At 35.2% G+C, this 10,975-nt stretch overlaps 1 long non-coding RNA gene across 1 annotated transcript; it reads left to right on the plus strand.

Annotated features, from left to right (window-relative positions):
• Positions 1-1,869: 1,869 nt before the first annotated feature.
• Positions 1,870-9,861, plus strand: LOC107778131 (uncharacterized). The gene is made up of 6 exons (XR_012705809.1): positions 1,870-2,417; positions 3,688-3,755; positions 7,208-7,261; positions 7,378-7,699; positions 9,467-9,527; positions 9,608-9,861. It is a non-coding gene; the product is annotated as an uncharacterized LOC107778131 (long non-coding RNA).
• Positions 9,862-10,975: the final 1,114 nt, after the last annotated feature.

A 10,975-nucleotide genomic window follows, 5' to 3' on the forward strand; every position in this document is an offset into this window, starting at 1 on the left:
AAGTTTCTTTTGTTGTCTATTTTGTTGTAGTATCAGGCGCCCACCTGGAGAACGAGGGAATTTATTTCAAGTTTTAAGTCATCAGGCGCCCACCTGGAGAACGAGGGAATTTATTTCAAGTTTTAAGTCATCAGGCACCCACCTGGAAAACGAGTGAATTTATTTCAAGTTTTTAAGTCAGTAGACGCCCACCTGGAGAATGAGGAAATTTATTTCAAGTTTTAAGTAATCAGGCGCCCACCTGGAGAACGAGGGAGTTCATTTCAAGTTTTAAGTCATCAGGCGCCCACCTGGATAACGAGGGAGTTCATTTCAAGTTTTAAGTCATCAGGCGCCCACCTGGAGAACGAGGGAATTTATTTCAAGTTTTAAGTCATCAGGCGCCCACCTGGAGAATGAGGCAATTTATTTCAAGTTTTAAGTCATCAGGCGTCCACCTGGAGAACAAGGGAATTTATTTCAAGTGTTAAGTCAACATCAGGCACCCACCTGGAAAACGAGGGAATTCATTTCAAGTTTTTAAGTCAGCAGGCGCCCACCTGGAGAATGAGGGAATTTATTTCAAGTTTTAAGTCATCAGGCGCCCACCTGGAGAACGAGGGAATTTATTTCAAGTTTTAAGTCATCAGGCGCCCACCTGGAGAACGAGGGAATTTATTTCAAGTTTTAAGTCATCATACGCCCATCTGGAGAATGAGGGAATTCATTTCAGGTTTTAAGTCAGCATCAGGCGCCCACCTGGAGAATGAGGGAATTTATTTCAAGTTCAAGTTAGAGAGGAATCAGGAGCCCGCCTGAAGAACAGGGTCAACTTTCAGTTTTCAAGTTCAAGTCAGAGACAGCAGGATCCCGCCTGAAGAATAGGGGCAATCTCCAATTTTTTCAATTCAAATCAGAAGTAGCGCGAGCCACCTGAAGAACAAGGTTTGCAAGCTCAAGTTTACCGCAAGTTCAAGTTTATTTCAAGTGCAAGCAGCAGGGTGCCCGCCTGAAGAATAGGGTCAACTTCCAGTTTTCTTCAAATTCAAGTCAGCAGGATGCCCACCTGAAGAATAGGGTGAATTTTCAGTTTCATGTTGAAGGATTAAATGGAGATTCAAGGAAGATTCAAGATAAGAAGTAGATAGGATCTTGTGTTTTTCTTTTATTTTTGCTGTAATTTTTGCTTTCAATTCATGATGTAATGGCAGAGACAGCGGACCGGAACCTCGACGGAACCTCACTCGACTCTCTCATCCTCTCCACATACTCCATCACTTCATTCACTTCTTGAACTACACGTGACCCGATTTCCTTATAACCCGGGATATGTAGGCTGTCCAAAACCAGGACTCGGTTGCACCTTTTTTTTTTTCTTCCTCTTTTGAATAACGATATGGTAAAATAATTAGTCACACGGCTCACTTTGTCTTTGCCTGAAAACTCTTTATGTTTTCAAGCAAAGAGGGGCAGCTGTGAGCACCTAATTTTTGACTATATTTAGAATTTTTCAACACTTTTTAGTTGTAAATAATTTTAAGTTTATTCTACATATTTTAACCTTTATTTCACTTATTTTAGTAGGTTTATTTGATAAAATTTAAATCATATAAAAAGAGACATTTTTAGATATTAGTTGTGTTTTATTTACAAAAAGAAAAGAAAATTTATAAAAAATATATGTTTCTTCTAATTTGATAAGACTAATAATTTTATAACTTTTCTTAGTAGTTTCTTATATTTTATCTAGTTTAAAATATTAGTGTAGTAATTTAAATTTTAAATTATCTTAAAAAAAGATTAAAAAAAAGGAAGCCAATGGAAAATTGTCACATGGCAAAAGATTCTCTCTTATCATCATGTGATAACTAATTAACGTGCACTTTCCTACAAATAACACCGAGGGGCAGTGGAGGAGTCTCTTTTGTCACAAAAAAGAAATCATCATCAACGCCTCTCCCTCTCTTTAGATCTGCTCGATCTTCATTCTCTCAAGCTCCACACCCAATTGCTTAAGCTCCAGCACCACACAATTAAAAAGAAGATAAAAACAAAAAACAAAAAGAGAAAAAGAATCGAGAGAGTTAGAAAACAGAGGAAAGAAGAGAATCATCTTCTTTCTCAAAAATTGAAAAGACACAAGAGAACAAAGAAAAATAAATCTGGGAAGGAATTCATCCAAAAAAAAAAGCGCGTCCTTCTTCTTCATAAATAGATCCAACCAGATTTTAGGGATATAGATTCTTTGCGCAAACGAGGTTTACGGCGAGGTTTCGAGTCACCGGCGAGGTCCTCGACGAGGTTTTGGTTCCAGATTTTGTTCGAATTTCTTGGAGTATTGGTTTGAAACTTTTGTCCGATGTTTATCTCTGTTGTGAAGCTTTGTTAAAGGAGCTTTTCTATATTCAATCAAAAATATAGTTTTGGCTTCAGTAAAGGTCCGTTCTAAATTCTTCTCAATTTTTAAGTTGCTTTGTTCTGTTGAGTGATGAGGTAATTTTATTTGCTTTGATTCTATTGTTCTTATGGGATTTTTGGGCTATATTAGCAAGTGTGCGTTCATTAAATTTATTTGTCCGACTACCTCACTTGGAACTTTAATCATCCTATTGATAATGGTTCGCTATTTGCACTAAAAGCTGCTTGCGTTCTGCAGCCTCTTGTTCTTTTGGTATATATGTGTGGTGTTTTTCTGATCGAAAGGACATCAACCTGATAAATTATCAGGTTGGTTAGTGTGAAGTTATGGGATTTTGGCTATATTAGCATGTGTTTGTTTAAATTTATTTTATGATGATTGCTGTGAGTTTAAAAATTTGAAGCTGGTTGATGGATACAGATGATTAGATAATACCTTATAAGTTCATTTTTCTAGCAATCATGTGAAAATTAGAGACTCCGCTTATTATCATAATGTCATAGATTGAATATTTGCTATTTTGACGAATATTTTGGGAGTTGCCACAAATATTTTCATAACTCATGGCCTTACAATAATCTCGAATTAGTTTTGGAAAAATCATGAACATCGTAGTTTGCTTTAGGCGCGATTAATAATAAATCATCGTGGCTATGGGTATGGTTCCCGTGGCATAGTCATGATACATAATCCCCAATTCGAGTGTGCGTTTCACGTGACTCGACTACAACTTCGAATAATAATAAAAATTAACATGATGTAAATCCGTTTCACGTGGCGCGATTTGCAATATGTACAAAAACAAACGAGTGCGCGACATCGCGACTTGTTCAAACAAATTGCATAAATATTAAAAGCGGTTAAAAAGCTAAAATACACAATAGGTTTTAAATATGTAATAAATCAGATAATTAGGCCAATTAATAATAGTTAAGCGACCGTGCTAAAACCACGGAACTCGGGAGTGCCTCACACCTTCTCCCGGGTTAACAGAATTCCTTACCCGGTCTTCTCTGTTCGCGGACCATAAATAGAATCAATTTCCTCGATTTGGGATTTAAAATAAACCGGTGACTTGGGACACCATAAATTATTCCAAGCGGCGACTCTGAACTGAATAAATAATCTCATTTCGATTAATGTCACTTTAATTGGAAAAACTCCCCTATCCCCTCGAAAAAAGGAGGTGTGACACTATGTTTGGTATTTGGATTGCATGCACTTAATTTTGACATTTTTAGTTATTGTTCTGCTAATATTAACCTAAATATTATATATGGCCTTCACAGGTAGCTGAGGGATCTAAAACAACAAGTGAAGCTATTGGGATCGACGTCGACAAAAAAATATTTGATAGGTATAGCTCTTGTCAGTTACCTTTATCCTTTCTTTTGAGCAGTCTTCTTTTTTTAAAGGTAATTGATTCTTTCTTAGTATTGAGTTACCTCCTAATAGTGTGAATTTGTCATTAGATGTTGGATTCTTGTATGTTTTAACTTATAACTTACGAAAACTAAGTTGAAGATATAAATAGTTCTCGCAACAAAGTAAAGATTAGTACTCAGTCTTTTTTATAAGTTCTCTTAAGGTAGATAGCATAATTACATGATAAAAATGTGTACTCGGGATTATGGGTCATATACAAAGTATCAAACAGAGTGCATTGTTGATCTAACTTTTGCTGCAGATGTTTGCCCATGGGCTATATTGTTGATCTAACTTTTTTTAGGCAGATTAATCCATTTTTATATCTGTTTAACTGTTTATATAGAGGTAGTAAGCATTGATTTAACTAGAATTCAAGAAGTTCTTGTACGTATGTTCTTGTGCATGTTGTTACCTTACTATTACAAATACACATAAGTACATATATAGAACAGACCAGCATGTGTGGACATTAGCAAAGACTGCAGACTGGACAAAAATAAAATCTGTCCAGTGAACTAAGCAGACTAGTTATTTTGTTTTTTATTGTAACTGCCCATTCTGCAATGCTAATATTGAAAAAGTTGTACCTTTATGGCTGTATTTCTTACTATTATATCTTTGTCTTTCCCACTTTTTATCATTGCATATCTCAATATTTTAAAGTTCTTGTGTAAACCAAAGCAGCCATAACATAGTAAAATGTCATTGTTGTCACCTTTGAATATTGTTACAAAAACTATATTTTAAGAATCACTTCATTTTTTTATTTGGCAATACAGAGTGACCTGTAATCGGGAGTGACTTATACATATAAAGTAGCTTACATGTATTTTCACTTACTAGAACTAAGTTGAAGATATAGAAAACTTTTAGATGGTAGTTCTAACATGCTGTATTTTTTGTTTTTCCCTGAATAAGTTGTATCCTATTTTTGTTTTTCTTTGTTTATTTCTCGCTTTGGTTTTTCTTTACATATTCTTTAGAAGATATGAATTAAATTTTTCATTTTGATATTGTGATGTTATCTTATGTCTTCCTTTCTATAGTCATGCGAATTGATAAGTCTTGGATTAGCAAACCGCGTAATACACCGGAATATGCAGATGGACTAAGAAAGTTTTTGGATTTTGATTTTGAGCTTGGTTCTGTTGATGGGCGCGTAATTAAGTGCCCGTGTCCAAAATATGATTTTAACAAGTGGCAAAGAAGAAATGTAGTTCAAGAGCACTTGATTTGTAAGCCCTTTCCAAAAAACTACAAATTTTGGTATTGGCATGGTGAAGAATCAAATGCAACAGGCTTCTCAGAGCACACATGTAATAATGGATATTTTAGAGCCCCAAGATCCAATGATAAATGATGCATTTGGGTTTGCCAGGAACAATGTCAATGAGCCTGGTGTGTTTTCTGATTATATGAATAGAGAAGAAACATTTAATGAAGAACACATTGAGGGGCATAATGAAGATTATGCAAAGTTCTATGATTTTGTCGAAGATGGCAAACAACCATTATATGAAGGGTGTACGAAGTATTCCAAATTGTCCTTTCTAATCAAATTGTATCATATAAAGTGTCTTTGTCGAATGACTGACAAAGCGATAAGTATGATATTAGAATTGTTAAAAGATGTCTTTGAAGATGCCAAGATTCCTGGTTCCTTTTATGAGGCCAAGAAAACTATCATCAAATTTGGTCTTAATTATACCAAGATACATGCTTGCCCAAATGACTGTATGTTATATTTTGGCGAAGATGAAGGTTTACAAGAATGCAAAATATGCAAGACATCTAGGTGGAGGGATAATAAGAAAAAGCAGCCCGCAAAGATTTTGCGTTACTTTCCACTAAAGCCAAGGCTGCAAAGATTGTTCATGTGCTCTAAAACTGCCGAGTCTATGAGATGGCATTCTCTAGAAGGTAGCCAAGATGGATTGATGAGGCATCCCAGAGATTCTCAGGCTTGGAAAACTTTTGACCTACTTCATCCAGAATTTGCTGCAGATCCTCGGAATGTACGACTATGCCTAGATAGTGATGGTTTCAATCTTTTTGGAGCAATGGCAACAAACTATAGTATCTGGCCAGTGGTTCTTATTCTATACAACCGTCCTCCTTGAGAGTGTATGAAACAAACTTCATTCATTCTCTCAATGATCATTCTAGGAAAACAAATGCCAGGCAATGACATAGACGTGTATTTACAACCTCTTATCCAAGAGTTGAGAGAATTATGGTACGATGGAGTGTAGACATTAGATTCTTCAAAGAATAAAATATTTCAAATGCGAGCAGCTTTGATGTGGACGATTAGTGATTTTTCTGGGCTTGGTACCTTATCTGGATGGAATACATACACTCAATTTGCTTGCCCCACATGTAACTTTGGTATAGACTCTTGCAGATTGAAGCACACTAGAAAGTGGTATTTTATCGGTCATCGTCGTTTTCTGGAAAGCGGCCATCGATTTAGATTACCACATGTTCGTTTTAATGGACAAGTCGAGCAACGGGCGCCACCAATTTCATTATCAGGGTCAGACATCTTGAGACAAGTGGAGGAAATTAATGTCAATTTTGGAAAAATACCTGATTTGAATGATAAAGGTAAAAGAACTCGACGACAAACTGTTAATGAAGACAGATCGAGATAGTGGAGAAAGAGGAGCATATTTTTTGATCTTTCTTATTGGGAAACGAACTTGTTGCGTCATAATATAGACCTTATGCACATTGAGAAGAATGTATGTGAGAATATGATATATACTTTACTCAATGATTCTGAAAAATCAAAAGACAATCTTAAAGCTCGGAAGGATCTTAGAGAAATGGGTATAAGGAAAGAACTTTGGGCAGATGAGAACGGAAACTATCGTCTATCCTTGTTTACTATTTTAAATACAAAGAAAGGTGGATTCAAGAAAGATGTATTTTTGCGGACCTTAAAGAATGTCAAAATGCCTGATGGATATACAAGTAACATTTCGAGATGTATCGATTTGAAACAACGGAAGATCTTTAATATGAAGAGTCGTGATTTTCACATTCTCATGCAGCACTTATCACCAATTGTCATACGGAATATTCTATCTGACAAAGTGACTGCAGTGTTAATAGAGTTGAGTTCTTTCTTCCAACAACTATGTGCCAAAAGCTTAAGTCTTTTAGACCTTGATAGGCTCCAGTCTCGACCTTTTCTCATCATGAATCACTTATTCATGAATCACTTGAATGTGATTCTCTTCAGATTTGCTTGTTTGCATACATGTGCATGACTGGGATTGATTGCAACTGTGATTTTCGTGTGTGTAAAAATCGAATCTTTATTTGAGTTTTGTACATTTTGCTCTCTGATCTCTCACATTGTGCTTCTTACTGCAGTTAGTTGCGATTCAGAAAATAGTTGATGCTTCTTTCTGGAACTTAAGTCCCAGTGTGAGTGCATATATGTTGTGATGAGTCTGAAGTATCTAAATTTGAAGTTAAGATTTGATATACAGGTTTTATCATAAGGATAATTTCTTAATTTATGCTTCTTTCAAATCTTGTAGGAAAGAATTGAAGAAATTCGAAGGCAAAGATCTGACAATCTTAAAGAAGCTTCACCTAGTGATGCACTTGGTGTAGTATTCGGTCCCGAGCACCCTGGTCGTGTTCGAGGGTTAGGCTTGGGTGTAATTCCAATTATAGCATTCAAACAGACATCTGGGAGACCCCGTCGTGGTTATGTGGGTTCAGCTAGCACTAGCGCTCCAACTCCTGAGTGGCAGCAAAAGATGACAAATCGCAATTAAATACACACTTAGCTTATATCAAAGGAACATAGAAAATATCCCTGAGTAGTTTGCTCACTTATTTCTGACTCCTCTACAGGTATGCTGGAGTTTGAGGGTTAAATTATGCAAGTCTTATGTAGTTGCACGTGCTTAATCATTTTTATTTAGGCAACCTGAAAATCATTTAGCTGCTATCTGAAGTTCATATGAAATCAATTACACCATTATACATGAGATTTTATTCTCTTTTATAATTTTTGAGTGGAAGTTTCAACTAATAAGTGCACACTCATTTCTGATGGGAAGTCTGAAATCTGCACTTTTGTGAAGAATTGTTTGGTAGTTAGTAAAATCTTGGAGCTATATTGTTGAATTCCTTTGTGGTTTTGCTGAAAATTGGAATTTGTTTTTCTAAAGTGGTCTTTTTGACAATACTCACCAAAGGATTAGCTTAGCTCTATATGTTGCTATATGGCTGCTAGTAGTCGCTGGGATTTTACGGACTGATAAGTAAATGGTATAATCTCAGGTTGGATGCTGTGAATGTCCCTTAAAAGCAATCTTGATAGTCTTATCTTGCAAATCTTGCTGCTACCCCTGCTCTTGCCTTCCTCTGTTTTGTTGCTATTAGGGGTGTCACTTTTCTCTTTTCTGATTTTGGTCAAAGATCACAGAATCAAAGAAAGTTATTGAGAAGAAGAGCAGAGAGTAGAAACCAGACAAAGTTTGAAAGCTATCATTCATATCATAGTTGTGCCTGACTCTTTGGCTTCACTTTCGAATGAAGAAAAAAAAATTGGGGGCACAACTTCTTTAGAAGCTTTAGAGTCATACCTAACTTCATTGTTTTGCTAAAAGACAGAAGAAACTAAAAGCTTAGAACAAGAAGTAGAATTTTGACTTAAAAGAGCCATTTCAGGCTAATGCTTAAGTGCAAGGACAAAAGGGTTATAAAAGTTAGTTAACAGTGAAGAAAGTAACTGAAAGGATGGAAATAGCATGACCAACATAATTTAGCATACAATACAAAGTACCTGCACAGTTCAAGCTTAGTAAATATTGCTAACTTTCCAAATAGATATTTTATTTGGAAATCATCAAACACTCTCCTTCTCTCTGTATACTCCAGTATTACTCATCGATCATGTCCTTTTTTTCCCTCAACATTTTCATATTGATTCTTGGTCACTGAAATTTTCCTTGCGAATCGACCAATTTCCTGATATGCATTCTCTTGAGCAGGAAATCAAGTGACTGACTAATATTACACTGGTCGTGCATACAAAATGGACTTCTCTTCTAAGTAAAGAAAAAACTGTCCAAACTAGTGGATTTGCTTAGGAAAATGATAATTATTTGCTGACGGAATGGTAAATGAATACAGAAATTCCTTTACTTGATTATTTGTTAGTTTGTAAGAATAACTAGTAACTGTCGAAGCAATTTTTTTTCCCTCTCTGTTGGATTATATGAGCAATTGGACCCTATGACAATTATTTTTTCTTCACTTACAATATAAATCCATTTTCTACGCACGATTCCTTATGGGCAGTAGTAGGTTGTCAAGAGATGCGTAAAGGTTGGAAAGTTAGGTTTCTCAAGGAGAGGACAAAAATGCATGTTCATGTAAGCTCTTTCCAACTTTTAGTGTCTATATCATATTATGCAGCTATATATCTAACACTTCATACTCTACTTTGTAGTCACTATTGATTGAATGTTATTTTCTAAAAAGTGAATGTTTGTCAGTTTTCCAGTCTGGTTTGTCGGTTTATCGAGTTAATGTTTTGCTGCTATTTTTAGGAGTACAAAGTTTTAAGAGAATTAGTCCTCTCAATTTACTTATTGACTGTATTTTTTTCAGGCACCAGATCTAGGAAGTGATGCATCGTCACCACTTGATCAAAGAAGATCTTTAGATGAAAGTAATAATGCTATTTTTAGGAGTACAAAGTTTTAAGAGAATTAGTCCTCTCAATTTACTTATTGACTGTATTTTTTTCAGGCACCAGATCTAGGAAGTGATGCATCGTCACCAGTTGATCAAAGATCTTTAGATGAAAGTAATAATGATGATCGTCCAAGTGCCAATTAGTAATTATTATTATTAGGATCAACTATGACTTTTTAGGGTATTATTGTTGAAGAATGTAATGTTCATGATACTTGTGTTGGAATACTTGAAACATTAATATTTTGATGATGTAATGTTGGAATACTTGTGTTTTATATTATAAAAATATTGCTTATTTAATCTTCTACATTGCGTTAAGATTATTATGTAGTATACAAGTTTTAATGCATAGCGTGCAATAAATAGGATTGTAAATTTTATATATCATAATTGTGAAAATTATGATTTGAAAAGTTACAATTTTAGCATATTGGGCTTAAATCAATTCGACTGGGACAATTACGGCGGTTATAACCGCAATAATGAAAAAACTAATTTGTAATTTTATACGTAATTACGGCGGTTTTAAACTGCCACATTAAGAAAAATAAAGGCCGCAAATAATAATGAATATTGTGGCGGTATTTGTAAGTCATTACGGCGGTTTAACGAAAACCGCCATAAAATACTTCTAGCGACGAGATTATGGCGTTTTCTCAAGCCGCCATTATTGCATTTTCTGGCGGTTATAAACCGCCGCTATATGCAAAAAATATCGCCACTATTAATCCGTTATTTTTTGTAGTGATGAATAATTAAATATCTTGAAGAAAATAGAGTTCTGAAAATGTTAGCTATTTGGGGTGGGAGCAAGGGGCAAGCAAGAAAATATGGGGACTTGGGGGAAGGGGAGGGGTGAGGGGGTGAGGAGAGTAGCATAAAATAATATTTTCTGCTCTCTAACCAAACACTAAAAAATATTTTCCGAAAATTTTTTTCACTCACCAACTAAACAAGGAAAAATAAGTGATAAAACTACTCATTTTCCATGAAAAACATTTTCCTTCGTACCAAACACACCCTTAAGTTCTCTTGTTTTGTTCCCTATATCGGTATATAGAATATGATCTTTTCTTTCTGAAAGGCTCTAAGGTAATATTAAATTCTCACTCATTCCATCTCCCTCACTCATATCTGTCACATCCCTTTTTCATTACACCTTGTGCGAGAGATCAAATTAGAAAAAAAAATTCACTTAAAGTGACAATTTTCTCATTTAACGGAATTGCCACTTGGAAGTGTGTTTTGGCATTTCAAATCACCTTATTGAATTCCTAATCAAAAAAAAAATAACTTCATTTTTTATAATGATCCGGCCGATCGTTTTGAGTATTACAACCCCGTTTCCCCATTTACTGCTCAAATTATACTTTACAATTGTTGTGTGAATTGCCGGGGTAATTGATTCGGGTCAGGTGA

Source organism: Nicotiana tabacum, chromosome 23 (genome assembly GCF_000715075.1).
Source record: "Nicotiana tabacum cultivar K326 chromosome 23, ASM71507v2, whole genome shotgun sequence".
Taxonomy (NCBI): domain Eukaryota; kingdom Viridiplantae; phylum Streptophyta; class Magnoliopsida; order Solanales; family Solanaceae; genus Nicotiana; species Nicotiana tabacum.